We start from the raw sequence: 13,106 nt of genomic DNA, 5'->3' as shown, positions 1-13,106 counted from the left end.
GGTAGGTAGAAAATACAGTCTTCTGTGCCTCATCGGTACTCAGAATCTCAAAGGATTTCTCCATTTCCTTTAGCCATGCCCTTGCCTCAACTAGGTCGGCTGATCCGTGGAACTCAGGGGACTTAAGGGACTTAAAAGCCCTGAAAGAGTTTGCCACAACATTGTTATTTCCTTGAGGGGGTGGGTTGGGTTGACGTTCCAAGTTCTGCCTTAGTAGTTGCATGAACTGACCCATGGGATCCATGCCTGGGTTTGGTACTAGTTGCTCAACCTCAGTTTCTCCTTCTTCAGCCTCTATCTCAAATCCTTCAACATCATATGTTTCCTCCTCCTCTTTATACAGGGAGTCATCCTGTTCAACATAATCCTCGTCTTCCTCTTCACTGTGTTCTTGGTTCCTACCGTCCTGGTTATGGCTTCCCTAGTCCTCAGATCCAGGGTTCGCCCTAGTTCCAATCTTTCTTGGCGGCATGATACTGATAAATATTTGGGAAATTCAAGGTTAGGTCACAATCATACACAACATTGTGCCTTGCACAGTTCTATAATGGGGAGAATGTATCTCGCAATTCTATTATATTATGACAGTTCTAAAAGAAGTGCAGTAATAATAATGATAAAAACAGTGATCTCGTCACTAAGGAACTAAACTGAAAGGAAACAAATATATACATAATGTGAGAAATACATAGTTTGATCTGGTCAAAAGTACAACAGTGCTACATCCATCTGCCCAAAAGTGATACACACGAGTCTATCTGTCTAGTCAGAAAAAGAGATGCTATATACAAGTCAACTATCCCGAAAAATTGGCTCTTACTATGGCCTCGACTAACTAGACAACTAGACTATCCCATTGCCGGTCCTGAATCACACACCGGAGCGAGTCAGCTCCCATACCGTTTTCATCGCACGGCGGAAGATATAGTCAGCCTGCCGCCTGGAGATCCTACCATACCTGTCCCCCTGGAGAGATCGGAGTCTCGCTCGGGACGTGAGCTCTATCCCCGTCAGCTCCCTCCTCAAGGATCGGGGTATAGTAGCCCTCATCTAAAAAGCTCGGGCACGCCTACCCGCCCTCTCCGCATCCAACTCCCTCCTGACCTCATCCAGCCGGGCCTCAGCAACAGCCACTCGGGTCCTCAGTACATCCTGAACATAGCCATGAGTTAACAAAGACTGCCTATGGGCAGGGTCGAGAGGTGGTGAATCCGGAGCCGCTGGAGGTGCCTCCTCGGTCTGCCTAGGCTTAGAAGTATGGGTCTCTGAGCTGTCATCATAGGGGCTCCAAGATAGTGGTGAAGGGGTAGGAGCTCTGACCACCGGGAGTGTGGGTAAAGGGGTACCAGTGTACTCCACTATAGCTCCGACATGCTCCTCAGCTACTGGGACCTCATCCGGGTCCTCCTCGTCTGAAATAGCAATAACCTCTGTCTCTGACTCCTCTGAGGGGTCCTCCTCATCCTCCTCCATCTCAGGCTCCTCCTGATCCTCGGCATCTAGCAGTGCCTCATCATGCTCACGCTCGAACATCTCAGGGTCCTCTATCTCATGTGCCTACACATTAAACGAGCTAAGTTACTATTATGATACTCATAAGGGTTCTTGTAAGGGTTTTAACTCTCAGTGCTACTTTAAGTAGTCCGACCATGAACTTGGCAAGAGTTCTTATTATCTTTGTGAGTTTATTATTATATCGTCGCATCATCTCTGAGATTTATAACGCTTAGCTCTGATACCATTTCTATAACACCCCCAGATCCGGGGTCGGGGATCCGGGTCATCACGGTCTTTCTTTCCACAATATCACTTAACTTAATTAATAATAAATAACCTCATGCTGTGACCCCACACTAACACACACCACAACCCGTTATAGTCTCAGAGATGAAATTGAAATAAGTACAAGTCCTTGAATCCATAATTTAAAAGTTATTACAACCCAAAATAATTACTTGATAAGTTTACAATTAATTGCCATTATCTGCCACAAGTTATAATTATACATAATTGATTCCCAAAAGTAGAATGTCTGATCTATAGATAGATCTACCTCTGCAGCTATAACAGCTACGATCTCAACGGGAAGGCGCGGGGTGCTTCCCAAGCTCTTGCGCTGGGTCTACTTGAGTCTGGCCATCTTTCCTAACTGTTATTGTGTGATGAAGAAATGAAGCAAGAGTGAGCATTACAGCTCGCAAGATAATATATAGTGTAAACAATAATGCAAGTATCTAAATGGATAACTTACTAGAATTCTTTATCAAGTATAAGATAATTACTTACTGGATATAAGCAAGAACAAGGGATGAAGTTACCAAATACTTCATTATACTTATATCATTTATAAAACTACTTGAACCACCACTGTTCAAAGTATAATGAGTTTTCAACAATTCATCACATAGATGAGACTACAAGATAAGATTTGAATAAATTAAATCTTTGAAATATTCTTGAATGAAATGAAGTTACGAGATACTTCATTAAGTCCCGATATATATCCACATATATATCTCTTATACATTTCCTGAAAACCTCTGTCATGTAAAGTATGAACAGAGTTTGTAACATCCAATGAATTTTTGGAAAGGAAAAGAATTGTGGTATAAACCCGATATCTTAGTGATCAGGCAAAGATACCAATAAGTAACCTTTTCTACTGTAGATGGATGAATTCCTCGCCGGTCATCACCCTGGCCGCATTAGGACCTCGCGCTAGACCGTTACCCGGCCACTCACGCGTGGATGGACTGTCACCCAGCCTCTTACACCTTCATAGACCGTACCCCGGCCTGTCGCTTATGCCGACTCAATCAGATGGACTTACTTCCCGAACATTGGGTAAGTAATCAAATTGTTGTCTCAAAACAGCAACCACGTTGCGAATATAAAATACACCAGAGAGCCGGATCCCTCAGGTTTTGAGCGAGTATTTAAATCCCCTTGAAAGGAAGATCTTAAATATAAAAATGAATTTTGGGATCCGCTCTAACTTTTAAAAATCATTTTGAAGACTCGAAAACATTTGTAAGAATGTTTGAAGTAATGCCGATTTAATAAAATAAATCAGCCCCAATATATTAGAAAATATCTGAATATTATTATTTAAATAATATTCCCATAAGGATAATCCTTATAAAAATAATTGAAGTAAAAGTTTTAAAACTCATACTTGAAATGGATATTAAATAACCAAAGATATACTTATACGAAAGTATGATCTTTATTTGAATAATCGAAAATAAGTTTGATTATCGAAACATTATTCTTTAATAAAATAAAGAATATTAATTATTAAATAAACGTAGTCATAAGTCCTCGAATAAATATTCAACTAATATTCATTAATTAAAATAAACGGAGTCTTAAGTCCTCGAATGAATATTCAACTAATATTCATTATAAAATAAACGGAGTCATAAGTCCTCGAATGAATATTCAACAAATATTCATTAATTAAAATAAAGTTATCGAATAAAACTTATTCGATTAATAGTTTTGAAAACTATATCCATATATAAGTAATATACAAAAAAATATATTTATATATATTATACTCGGGAACATCGACTCCCGGTTTTAGAAAATGTTCACCTTTGGATCCCCTATACTAAGGGTATACGCAACTACTACTTATCTCTAGCATAGGTATTATGCAACTTATAAGCATTAGAATCAACAGATATATACCAAGATTAAGAAACAGACATGCATATATACCAAAACACATGCTCCAATATATTGCAAGATTTGCTAATTAACTATCATGCATCTATCACAAGATAATGCATAAACATATGTATACATCACAACAACAGTATAACGGGTAGAAAACTTGCCTGAGCGACTGGGGGTGACAATTGGCTTGGGACGAGTCTGGTAACCTATAAACAACATATAAGTTGGAATTAAACCAAAGTCGCTTATGAATCTATACTTTAACCAATTAGACTCTAACACTCGCTCTGCGCTCAACGATTCTCTTAAGTCGCTCGAGTACCCTCGGCTCCACCATTTTTAATAAATTAACCATTAAGGGTTTTAGGGAGATTCTTTCACGAGTGCCTTACCAACTGCCTAATACACTTTACATAAATTATTCATACTCCAATTAGTCCTTTAAGGTCTTTAACCTATGTTCCAAAGTAAGGCGAGGGGTAATGGTTCGTTCGCGAAACGCCGTTACTTAAAACGGTTGTTTCTCCTCAACCGTACATCGGATTCAAACGAACCACATATCAAAATGAAGCTCGTAACATGAACTATCTAATCATGGCAATGGTGAAAATCTAACAGTGAGTCCTCGGGTCCTGATGTTAAGAACAATACAGTCTAAAGTAAATTGGACATTATGACGACTATGTTTACGCGATTACCAATTTTTATCCTACTCTAAATCAACCACCAATCAACCACAATTCAACCATACAACCAAAATCCATACCTACAATGCTAAAACAGCCCCAACAACTCAATATTTCCAAATTTATACTACTTTCCAACATGAACTAAAAGCTTTACTTAAGTTTTTTAACTAATCATCAAGATTTACAACTCCAAAAATATAATAAAACCAACCAATCTCTAAATACACAACAATCAAGCCTCTCATGAACTATTATACTCATATTAAGCTCTTAACATTCAATAACAAAGCTAGGTTAAGAGATTATACCTTCCTTGTGAGTAGAAGTAACTAATTAGCTTGGAATCACCCTTGAAAGTCCTTACCCAAGCTTAATCTAAACAAAAACTCAAGAACAAAATTTTAAGTGCTTGAAAAACACTATTCACCCTCTTCTTCCATGAATTGTAGGAAGAGATTGTGAAGGAATTTGAAGCTCAAACTTATAGGATAGCTATATCTATGCATAAGGAGTATTAGATAATCACCTCACTAATTAACAAGGCTTGGATCTTGGATTTTGGATTTTTCTTTCTTGAAATATGAAAAGGGCCGAGAGCTTTCTTGAAGAAAAGTGAAGTCAACTTTGTGTTTTGGTGAAATGAATTGTTGGTTTGTTTTTTTTGGCTTTTGTTTTAATTATTTACCTTTTAACCATGGTGATTTTTTTGTGGTTCTTAATCAACCAACAACACACTTCTCTTTGGTCATGCTTAGGTCATCATGTTATGTCATCCTCCCATACTTGTCCACTTCTTGTTGGTGAGATGACATCACTCTCCACTAACCCTTTGATTAACTCCTAATTACTTGGCTAATGACCGCTGATCTGTTATATGGTTCGCTTAACTTTCGTTTTCATTTATCGTTTGAGGGATCATAACCGGGATCTTATTACTTGGGTTCCCTTAACCTTTCTTAATACATTAAATTCCTTTCTATGATCCTCTCTTATAATCCTTTAATTTAAATCCTTTTTGTCCTGTTACCTTATACTCAATTCTTTCGGTATTTGGTGGATTTTCGGGAAAAATCAAAGTGTTCGAATTTGGATTCTGACGATCTTTACATACACTTATATATCATACAGAGTACTAATAAGATCTCAGAATATCCATAAAAGAACTGCTATATAGTGTGACATGAAAAGTTTTCTTATTCAGCAATAACAGCAAAAACACTATCCTAAGGGTTACAAAAAAATTCAAAATTTTGGGGTTATTACACTAAGAGTATGTTACACTCTCTACCAGCTGGTTCTATCACTACTTAGGAAGATTTTGCTGAAAAGTTTCTTATGAAATTCTTCCCAATGGCAAAAACAGCTGTAATCACAAATGCTCTTACTCAATTTGCGTAGCAATCGGGAGAGTCTTTATGGGAAGCTTGGGAGCGTTATAAGGAGATGTTTAGGAAGTGTCCTCATCATGGGATGCCTGACTAGATGATTATTAATTGCTTTTATATTGTTTGGGAACACATTCTAGACCCATGCTTGATGCAACATTAGGTGGAGCTTTATGGGCTAAGAGTTATGATGAAGCTTATAAGTTGATTGAATGGTGGCTGCTAATGAATACCAGACGCCAACTCAGGGACTACCTTAAGGCAAGGTAGCAGGATTTCTGGAGGTTGATACAACTACTGCTATAGACTTTGATAATGAACGTGGATTCTTTCGCTAATCAGATCACAAGTGTTTGTGAGCTTTGGGCTGGTGCACATGATAGATGGGAGTACTTCGCTCTAGCGAACTCACTCCTTATCGATCTAGGGGTTAACGCGTTGGACATATTGGAAGGCATCTAAATAACTTAATATAAACATTAGGGTTTTGTTAGTATTATAACGATCATGATCCCATCATAAAGAGATTCCCAATTTTTCCTTGAATAAAATACTTCAAATCAATACTCGTCAATGGTTTGATTTCCAGGTAGTGGAGGAGTCACATCGGTCTCGTTTAAAACCCACAGCCTTACAAGTTCTATGAACCCGTTGTTGACAAAATCGCCCCATGTCGGAAATAAAGAAGATTCGTATTTCATTCCGTGTTTCATAAACACGAGAATCTCATAATCCTTTGTAAATTTTAAAATCTTGAGTCGTTACATATTTTATCTTGTTTAGGCATGGCATGGGTGACGTATCTAATACATACATTCATGCATGATTAATCTAACTAAAGCATGCATCATTAACTATTCTATACATACATTCATACATTAATATGTAAAGTGCAATAAAGTAAATATGTTTGGTTATGGCCCCATCCTATGTGATCTTTATCAAGCTCATGATAAAGATCAAGGTCAATCTAATGTGGTGATGGAAATAAATACAACTACTTATTACATAAGTCTTTTTCTTTGTTTAGACTTCTTGTATGCCTCGTCTTCTTCTTTGTTTAGACTTTTTGTATGTCTCGTCTTCTTCTTTGAATCACCTCCATTGGATAGCCTTCTTGAGTCTTCAATTACATTACATGATTGAAAGTAAAACTAATCTAATGAACTTACAAGAATAACTCAAATTACATTCGAGATTTATGATTACAAAGATTGACGACATGCAAGTCGTATTTAAAACCAAAACCAAAACCATTATACTAAGGTCGAAAGGCCATAACCATCCACCATGCTTATACAACACATAAAAGCATGTTAAAACACATAATCTGATCTTAACATATCATATTATCCATGATCTAATCATAAAAAAAAATATGACAAAAATCAGAAAAATTAGAATCAAATCAGAAAAACAAGAATCACTGTTTACGGGCAGTAAACGATGTCAAACGCCTTACAGACGAGTCGTTGATAGATTTAACTATCAGTTTTGTTCAGACACTCGTTTACCTATCGAATAGGGTATTCGTTTGCTTAAATCGGACACCAGATGTAACACCCCCAAATTCGGGGTCGGGGATCCGGGTTGTCACGAGTTCCATTTCCCTTAATAATACTTAATCTTAATAATCAACCAACTAATGTGTACTGTGACCCCACAATATACACACACACCACAAGTTATAGTCTCAGAGATGAATACCCAAAAATAACACGTCATTTTATTCCACAATTATAAACCATTGCACCTTAAAAGGGTTTCTGAATAAATTTACATATTCTTTGCCATTATTATAATTCATAAGTATACATAAGTCTGGTACATCAAAAGTTGAAAGCCTATCCTATTGGTAGCTCCTACCTCAGCTACAATGGCATCAACGCCTACAGGAAACTGCAGAATGTTTCCTATCCGCTCACGAATTGGGAGCTTGGTCCTGTTCATCTTGTCTATCTGTTGTTGTGTGATGAAAGAAGAAAGCAAGGGTGAGCAACAAGCCCACCGAAATAATATGTATAATAATTAACAATATATGAGCATTCTCATAGTACTCATGAAAGTCTTGGTCAAGTAAAAAATGAACCAAGTTTGATATCTTAACTCGACCAAGTCGCAAAATATTCAGTATATATGTATATATACTTTTCAAAATCTTGGAAGACCTCTTCCATGCGTAATATACACAGAGTTCCAGTTTATAACTGTATAAAAATATCGTTGCAAGGTGATCTCATATATCTAACCTTGTCTCAACGTTTTTTGTGAAAATCTTTGTCATGCAAAAGATAATCATTAACCAGATATAAGTTGAAAAGATGAAGTTACAAGATACTCCAATATACTTATATCTTTTCTGGATACTACTCGAACTACCACCGTTCAAGGTATCATCAGTTTCAAAAGTTCATCACATAGATGAGACTACAAGAAAAGACTTGAATAGATTCAATCTTTGAAATATCATTATAAATAATGAAGTTATGAGATACTTCATTAAGTCCCGATATATATATACACCTATATATATACATTTCATACACTCCTTGAAAACCTCTGTTATGAAAATTATAAACAGAGTTGCAATATCCAATGAATTTGGAAAGGAGAAAACCTTGGCATAAACCCGATATCTTGCTTATCAGGAAAAGATACCAATAAGTAACCTTTTCTACTAGTAGATGGATGAATCCCCCACCGGTAATCACCCTGCCCTCATTAGGACCTTGTGTTGGACCGCCACCCGGCCTCTTACGCGTTGATGGGCTGCCACCCAACCACTTACACTTTGATAGACCGTACCACGGCCTGTCGCTTATGCCGACTCAATTAGATGGACTTACTTCCCGAACGTTGGGTAAGTAATCAATTCATTTATCAAAACAGCAACCTCGTTGCGAATATAAAATACACCACAGAGCCTGATCCCTCAATTTTTAAGCGAGTATTTAAATCCCCTTCAAAAGGAAGATCTTAAATTTGAAAACGAGTTTTGGGATCCGCTCTAACTTTTAAAATCATTTTGAAGACTCGAAACATTTTTAAGAATGTTTGGAGTAATGCTGATTTAATGAAATAAATCAGTCCCGATATATTAGAAAATATCTGAATATTATTATTTAAATAATATTCCCATAAGGAATAATCTTTATAAAAATAATTGAAGTAGAAGTTTTAAAACTCATACTTGAAATGAATAATAAATAACCAAAGATATACTTATACAAAAGTACGATCTTTATTTGAATAATCGAAAATAAGTTTGATTATCGAAACATTATTCTTTAATAAAATAAAGAATATTATTTAATAAATAAGCGGAGTCATAAGTCCTCGAATGAATATTCAAAATAATATTCATTAAATAAAATAAACCGAGTCATAAGTCCTCGAATGAATATTCAAAGTAATATTCATTAATAAAAATAAAGTTATCGAATAAACCTTATTCGATGAATAGTTTTGAAAACTATATCTATATATATATAATATATATAATATACTCGGGAACATCGCCTCCCGGTTTTAGAAAATGTTCGCCTTTGGGTCCCCTATACTAAGGTATACACAACTACTGCTTATCTCTAGCATAGGTATTATACAACTTATAAGCATGAATCAACAATTAGATATCAATATTATGAAACAGGCATGCATATAAACCATATCAGCATGCTCCGATATATCACAAGATTTTGCTAATAACAATCATGCATCTATCACAAGATAATGCATATACATATATACATAACAACAACAGTATAACGGGTAGAAAACTTTGTAAGGCATATGTCATAGCCTATTTGTATATTCGAGGATTTAACTCAACTCAAATAAGAATGTAATAAGTAAATAGTGGATCTACCGTCAAAGACATCTCGCTAAGTAACATCTGTCAAAGGATTCAGAAACAAGGTTCATCTACAAACTTGAGGAATTAATTCACTGGAAGAAGTTCAAGAAATTGATCAAGCCTCAGTGATATAAATCAAGGTTGTGGATTTAATCAAGTGACAGAGATCTCGTCAGGGTATCAAAGAATTACAAGGATTTAATCTGAAGAAAATCAATTATCAAAGTCAAGACATGAAGAAACGTCACAGAAGTTAGTCACTCATGAACCAGACAGTACATCGAGCGTCAACATTGAAGTGGTGGAATTGATTCATAATTTTCAGTGATTTTCAGAAGATTTGTAGAAGAATGGTTGCTGCTCAAGATTAGTATTAATTCTCTATTAATTAATTAAGTCATTTAATTTAATTAAGAAAATAAATTATATCTGCAAAGATTAATTTATTGATTAATTGAATTAATTGGTTAATTAATTCAGAATTAATATTATGCATTTTTCAGAAATGATTTTGAATTAATATTCAAGATTAAATCAGCAAGACAAATATTTGAACTGGTATGACAATTGGATTGTCATACCGAAAGTCTTTCCAAGCCAGTTTCAATAGTCTCACCGAAAGTTACACTGGGAGGAGGATTGTCTTGCTAGTTCATTCTGATAGTCTTGCTAGTTCATTCTAATAGTCTTGCTAGTTCATTCTGATAGTCTTGCTAGTTCATTCTGATAGTCTTGCTAGTTCATTTGATTGTCATACCGAAAGTCTTGCTGAGCTAACATGATTGTCTTGCCAGTTCATTTCAGTTATGTTGAATGAATTAAAAAGAAGAAAAGCAGCAGAAAACAAATATGCAGAACACAAGTCAACAATACAAGAACTTAGCAGAAAAGGGAAGCAAAATATTTCATCCTTCATCTGCAAACTTCAAGATCATAATTTCTAGTTTGTAAAGTTTAATCCAATCAACTAGAAAGCATTCTCTTGTTCTTGTGTAACTATCTAGCGGATCAAAATCCCTAGAACTTAATCTCAAATTGCGTTTAGCATTTGAATCTTTTTATTGCAAAAATAGAAAAAGTTCATGTCGAATTTATTCTAGATTTGTGATAATTAATTTGAGATTAATTCCTTGTAATCGATACAGTTGTTGTAACACCTTTCAAGTTTAATAATATTCTTATTTAACTTGAATTTTGTTTCATATTTTTATTCCGTATTTAATTCAATTATTCGGTACTGTTTGTATATAACCCCCCTTCTACAAACACATTGGGACCTAACAATTGGTATCAGAGCCTTCTGATTAACGAACAAATCAAGATCCTAGACTTTTGTGATTTTTCAACTCCTTGAATTTTTATTTATTCAAAAATTCATAATGACTTCACAAAAAGTTGGAACCGTTAAAATTCCACTATTTGATAAAGAAAATTATATCATGTGGAAGAAGAAGATGCTCTTGTTTTTACAAGTTGCAAATCCCAAATATCTGAACTTGTTAAAGAAGGGTCCAACAACTCCAGTGGTTATTGAACCAGAGGTGATAGTAGATGATGTTGTGATTACCAAAGCTAGAACCTATCCAAAAGAGCCTGACGATTTTTCTCCTGTTGAAAAAGAAGAAGCCTCCTTGGATGTCAGCCTTCAGTTAATTTTAGTTGATTCCCTCGATCCCTTGATGAACAGACATGTGATGAACTGTAAAAATTCCAAACACATCTGGGAAACTATTGAGGTGATTAATGAAGGTACAGAGGAAGTTAGGGAGAACAAGTTGGAGATCCTAACCTCTGACTATGAACATTTTAAATCCAATCCAGGAGAAGGAATTACTGAAGTGTTTGAGAGGTACAATGCATTGATCAACAACCTGAACATAAATGGAAAATATTATTCAATCAGGGAGGTCAACAAAAAGTTCCTTTTAACACTGCCAACTCATCTTGAACATAGAATCACTGCCATTAGAGAAGCTAGAGATCTGAGTGAGATTTCTTTGGATAGACTCTATGGTGTGTTAAAAACCTATGAGTTGGAGCAGATTCAGTAGAAGGAAGTCTACAGGAAAGATAGAATGGTCAGCACATCTACTGCTCTTGTAGCTGAAGGTCAACAACAACAATCTTAACAATCGGAGAGAATGGTACAGTTTTCCAAGGCTGAGGAAAATGTGTTAGTAGCATAATGTGATCCTCCTACTACAAATCAATCCAGTGATGATTTTTATTCCTTGGAAGAGCTGGAGCAATTGGAAGATGAGTCAATGGCCCAAATTGTCAAGAGATTCTCCAATGTCAGATTCAAGAGAAATCCCAAGTTCAAGTACAAGTCCAACTACAACAGATTCCAGACAGGTGGATCTTCATCCTCTAACACCAGTAGTGGTGGATACAAAACAGGGATGGTTGATCGGAGCACCATTAGATGCTATAACTGTAATGAGTTGGGACACTTTGCCACAGAATGCAGGAAGCCAAAGCAAGTAAGGAAGAACTCTTATGATTCAAATCTGAAGAGTAACTCTGAAAGGGCTTACCTTGAAAAGGGAAGAAGCTGGGATGATACTGATAGTGAAGATGAAGAAGATGAGAATCTTGCTCTTATGACTATTGATGGAAAAGCTTCATCATCAAGAAAAGAGGTAAAATTTACTGATGTTGAATTAGTTTATCATCAAGGAGGTTCCTTAGATTGTGCTCGTCGTGATAATGAACTGTTAAGTCAGCAGATCAAAGACCTTGAGAAAGAGGTCAATGAATTAAGACTTGTGTATATTAATCAAGACAAGTTAAAAGAACAAGTATCTTTTCTAGAGAATAGAGTTAAATGTTATATACAACTCGAAACTATTCTCAAAGACAAGATCACTGGTCTTGAGACTAAGGTTAGAGCCTACTTCAATTCTTGTTCGAAGGCTAAAGAGTTCTACAGTAAGTAAACTATTAATCAAACATCTGGAATAGGTTATGATTACAATACTGCTATTGTAGAATTAGGCATAAACTCCCCTCCTCATGTATGTGCTAAAGGTAGGGAAGTACCACATGTGCTTAAGAATGTTGATGAACCCCTCTATAAAGCATCAATTGCTGAACCATTTGATGCGACCTCTTCTGTTATTCAAGAAGAAATACGTGCTGAAGATCATGATAATGAGAAGGTTGTTTCCGAGTCAAGTGTGTCGAAAGTTCCAGTCAAAGTTGTGAAAGCAACTGAGACTAACTCAGACACACATGAGTTGGATAACAAAAATGCCATGTGTACCATGCATAAATTGCCTGCTGTTAATCACTCTCATATAGCATGTGGTGTTGCTAATTGTATGTCTGGTGCTTTCAATTTGATGTATGCTTATTTTAATGGTAAGCATGTTTCTAATGATAAGACTACTCCTCGTCAGCATATGAATAATAAGAAGAATGATAGGTCTAAGACTGCTAGTCCTTCTAAGGCTAGAAAGGAGACATTTGTGCCTAAGCCTAAACAGAAATTTG

General features: G+C 35.9%; 1 non-coding gene across 1 annotated transcript; it reads right to left on the bottom strand.

Annotated features, from left to right (window-relative positions):
- Positions 1-5,735: 5,735 nt before the first annotated feature.
- LOC141694875 (small nucleolar RNA R71) lies at positions 5,736-5,842 on the bottom strand. The gene has a single exon (XR_012564156.1). It is a non-coding gene; the product is annotated as a small nucleolar RNA R71 (small nucleolar RNA).
- Positions 5,843-13,106: the final 7,264 nt, after the last annotated feature.

This window comes from Apium graveolens, chromosome 10 (genome assembly GCF_009905375.1).
Source record: "Apium graveolens cultivar Ventura chromosome 10, ASM990537v1, whole genome shotgun sequence".
Taxonomy (NCBI): domain Eukaryota; kingdom Viridiplantae; phylum Streptophyta; class Magnoliopsida; order Apiales; family Apiaceae; genus Apium; species Apium graveolens.
The sequence above is the reverse complement of the archived record's forward strand: the minus strand, read 5'-3'. Positions and strand labels throughout refer to the sequence as shown.